Genomic DNA, 4,506 nt, shown 5'->3' with positions numbered 1-4,506 from the left:
AAAGAGTAAATCACAATTTTGCCTATCAAGTTTTTGGCACCGTTGCTAGGGATTGTTTGAGTTTGGACAACTGACGGTTCATCTTGTTGCTCAGATTAGGTAATTTTCTTTTCAAAAAGTTTTCAAAAATCTTTTCAAAACATTTTTTTTGTTTTTGTTTTTCTAAAAAAAATTTCAAAAAATCCAAAATTTTTTTATAAAATCGTAAAAACCAAAAATATTTTTGTGTTTCTTGTTTGAGTCTAGTGTCAATTTTTAAGTTTGGTGTCAATTGCACGTTTTTAAAACTTTTGCATGTTTCGAAAATTCATGCATGTGTTTTTCATGATCTTCAAGTTGTTCTTGATAAGTCTTCTTGTTTGATCTTCATATTTTCTTGTTTTGTGTCTTTTCTTGTTTTTCATGTGCATTTTTGCATTCATAGTGTCTAAGCATTGAAAATTTCTAAGTTTAGTGTCTTGCATGTTTTTCCTTTCTTGAAAATTTTTCAAAAATAAATCTTGATGTTCATCTTGACATTCAAAGTGTTCTTGGTGTTCATCTTGACATTCATAGTGTTCTTGCATGCATCATGTGTTTTGATTCATAATTTTTATATTGTGATTCATTTTTGTGTTTTTCTCTCTCCTCATTAAAAATTTAAAAATAAAAAAATATCTTTCCCTTATTTCTCTCATAAAATTCGAAATTTTGGGTTGACTTAGTGAAATTTTTTTTAAAATAAGTTGTTTCTTGTTAGTCAAGTCTAGATTTCAATTTTTTTTAAAAAAAATCCTATCTTTTCAAAACTCTTTCAAAAATCAAATCTTTTTCATTTTTTTATGATTTTCGAAAATTTGAAAATATTTTTTTTTTAAAAATCTTTTTCTTAATTTCATTTCAAATTTTCGAAAACTTTGCTAACAATTAATATGATTGATTCAAAAATTTGAAGTTTGTTACTTTCTTGTTAAGAAAGGTTCAATCTTTAAATTCTAGAATCATATCTTTTAGTTTCTTGTTAGTCAAGTAATCAATTTTAATTTTAAAAATCAAATCTTTTTCAAAATATATTTTCAATCATATCTTTTCAATCATATCTTTTTCAAAATCAATTCCAAAAATCTTTTCTAACTTCTTATCTTTTCAAAATTGATTTTCAAATCTTTTTCAACTAACTAATTGACTTTTTGTTTGTTTCCTATCTTTTTCAAAACCACCTAACTACTTTTCTCTTTCTAATTTTGAAAATCAACCTCCCTCTTTTTCAAAATTCTTTTTAATTAACTAATTATTTTAAATTTTAATTTTATCTTACCTCTTCTCTTAATTTTCAAATTTTAACTGATAATTAAAATAAAAACAAAAATATTTTTCTTCTCTTTTAGTTAATATTCGAATTTTCTCCTCTCTCTCATCTCTTTTCTATTTATTTATTCATTTACTAACACTTCTCTTCATCTAAAAATTCGAACCTTCTCCTCTATCTGTGTTCGAATTTTTCTCATCCTTCTTCTATTCTTATATTCTTCTACTCACATAAAGGAATCTCTATACTGTGACATAAAGGATTCCAGATTTTCTTTGTTTTCTTCTCTTTCATATGAGCAGGAACAAGGAAAAAGGCATTCTTGTTGAGGCTGATCCTGAACCTGAAAGGACTCTGAAGAGAAAATTAAGAGAAGCTAAAATACAACAATCTAGAGACAACCTTATTGAAATTTTCGAACAAGAAAAGGATATGGCAGCTGAACCCAACAACAATAATGCAAGGAGGATACTTGGTGATTATACTACACCTACTTCCAAATTTGATGGAAGAAGCATCTCAATCCCTTCCATTGGAGCAAACAATTTTGAGCTGAAGCCTCAACTAGTTGCTCTAATGCAACAGAACTGCAAGTTTCATGGACTTCCATCAGAAGATCCCTATCAGTTTTTAACTGAGTTCTTACAGATCTGTGAGACTGTTAAGACTAATGGAGTAGATCCTGAGGTCTACAGGCTCATGCTTTTCCCTTTTGCTGTAAGAGACAAAGCTAGAACATGGTTGGACTCACAATCTAAAGATAGCCTGGACTCTTGGGATAAGATGGTCACGACCTTCTTGGCTAAGTTCTTTCCTCCTCAAAAAGTGAGCAAGCTTAGAATGGATGTTCAGACCTTCAAACAGAAAGATGGTGAATCCCTCTATGAAGCTTGGGAAAGATACAAGCAGATGACCAAAAGGTGTCCCTCTAACATGCTTTCTGTAACACCCTAAGTCTTTAAAATAAGATGCCACACTCGAAAAAGAAGAAAAAGAAGGACTTAATCGTTATGCAAGGGAGGAGGAGGTGCACGTGAAGGGGAAAACGAGTAGCACTAAAATGTTCAAATTTAAAAAAATCTCTTAACCATGAGTACGGTTCAAAATGAAACACTTAGAGGAAATTATAACCAGAAAAGAAACTAATTACATCCTAAACTAATCTCGCTGAAGAAGCTCCCATACTTGTATCCTATCCTATTCTTGATCAGGACCCTTCAGTTATCCACGAATCGAGCTACCAGGGGCCTCTCTCCAACACCTTTTTACGCAATAAAGATTCGGTTCCGTTGGGTGGGGTGAACTAAAACTCGACGGGGTACCGAAGTAGGGGAAGAAGGTACGTATTCCACCTTTGGACTTCCGCAAGGGTTCAACTCCTCCTCTGGATCCTCCTCCATGGTGTCTTCCTTCTGGCCAGGGTTGTCAGATTCCTCTTCCTCGGTTTCGGAGTCGGACTCGAGGTGTACCACCTTAGATGACCGCTTCTTAGATGCTGAAGCGTTCCTATCTAGGAAGGTTACGACGGGCAGCTGGGGTTCTTCTTCCACGAACTCTCGACCTAAGTAGATAGTTTGGAGCACGGTAGTAGTGGTCGCAACTACCCACGCGTGCTTCGAGGGGTCATACTCAGAAGTTACCTTCGGGGGGCACTGCGTCGTCTCTATCCGCCGTGCCATGTTCCTCTGGAGACAGTATGGGAAAAGAAAGGGAGTGAGAACCTAACGTCTCAGTAGGAGTGCTATGCAACACCTTCATATCCATCTCCAGCCCACGTGCGGGATTTTTAAAATTGAGGCGTATAATATGGCATGTAATATTCATCTTTCTTGTAGAACATGTGTGCAAAAATAGAAGGCATATAGGGAAAATAGGAGGATAACATCCTAAGTAACATCAACATAATCATACATAAATCTGAAAAAGAAACTAAAAATTAAACTTTCATTCATGCTTTTTTCTTTCTTGACTTTTAACTTTTATGGAAGGTATTGAGCTCAAATCGGTATAAAAGGTGGGAGTCCCCTTCCCTTACCGAAGGTTCTTATCCCAAACGTTTTGACGATCACCTTCCCTTACCGAAGGATTATCTCGATCGATCACCCTCCCTTACCGAGGGATCATCTCGATATCTTGTCTTTGGGGGACACCTTCCCTTACCGAAGGATCATTCCCTCAGTTCAATTTACAATCAAGGTTATTTTAAGCATACATGAAAAGAGGGTCATACAAGAATAATTCATGCATGAAGATGAATGGAATTAGGATATACTAAATAATTAAAGGTAACTTGGCAAAAAGGTACGTACTCTCAACATTAATGGAACGTTAATGATATGAAAATAAATGCACATGGTAGAATTAGGGTATATTAAATAATTAGATAAAACATGGTAGAAAGGTATGTACTCTTAACATTAAAGGAACGTTAATGATATAATGGTATGGAAGGCCATGTAAATGCATATGGTAGGATCATGGTACATTAAATAATAAAACATGGTAGAAAGGCATGTACTCTCAAAATTAAAGGAACGTTAATGGTATAAAAAGCCATGTAAATGCATATGGTAGAATTATGGTATATTAAATAATTAAATAAAACATAAAATTAGGAACATTTATAATATAATGATATGAAAAGTCATGTAATTGCACAAGGTAAAAGTTAGGATATATCAAATAATTAAACATGGTAAAAAGGTATGTACTCCCAACATTAAAGGAACATTAATGATAGAATGATATGAAAAGTCATGTAAATGCACATGGTAAAAATTAGGATATATCAAATAATTAAACATGGTAAAAAGGTATTTACTCCCAACATTAAAGGAACATTAATGATAGAATGATATGAAAAGTCATGTAAATGCACATGGTAAAAATTAGGGTATATTAAATAATTAAATGAAACATGATAAAAGGGTATATACTAACGAATCAAGAGGTCATGAATGATAGAATCGATAAACATGGTCAATATGGATAAGGGATGAGAACAAGGTATTAATGCCATGTAACACATGAAAAGATAGTAATCATGCATGGATAGAAGGAAAATAAACTAGAGCATACTACATGCCAATATAAGTAAGAAAGGCATAATTCCCTACTCTTTTTCCTAACGCTTCTTCGAGCTTGCCTCTTGTGTTTGCCCACAGAATATTATTTCTTTGTAGAGAGAGAAAGGAGAGGATTAGTATCTGAGAGGAGTG

At 33.3% G+C, this 4,506-nt stretch overlaps 1 non-coding gene across 1 annotated transcript; it reads right to left on the bottom strand.

The window, feature by feature from the left end:
• Positions 1 to 2,119: 2,119 nt before the first annotated feature.
• Positions 2,120 to 2,227, bottom strand: LOC112804725 (small nucleolar RNA R71). Its single transcript, XR_003203342.1, has one exon. It is a non-coding gene; the product is annotated as a small nucleolar RNA R71 (small nucleolar RNA).
• Between the last annotated feature and the right edge of the window lie 2,279 nt (positions 2,228 to 4,506).

This window comes from Arachis hypogaea, chromosome 5 (assembly GCF_003086295.3).
Source record: "Arachis hypogaea cultivar Tifrunner chromosome 5, arahy.Tifrunner.gnm2.J5K5, whole genome shotgun sequence".
In the NCBI taxonomy this organism is placed as follows: Eukaryota; Viridiplantae; Streptophyta; class Magnoliopsida; order Fabales; family Fabaceae; genus Arachis; species Arachis hypogaea.
Note: the sequence above shows the minus strand (reverse complement) of the source record. Positions and strands in the feature narration are given on the sequence as shown.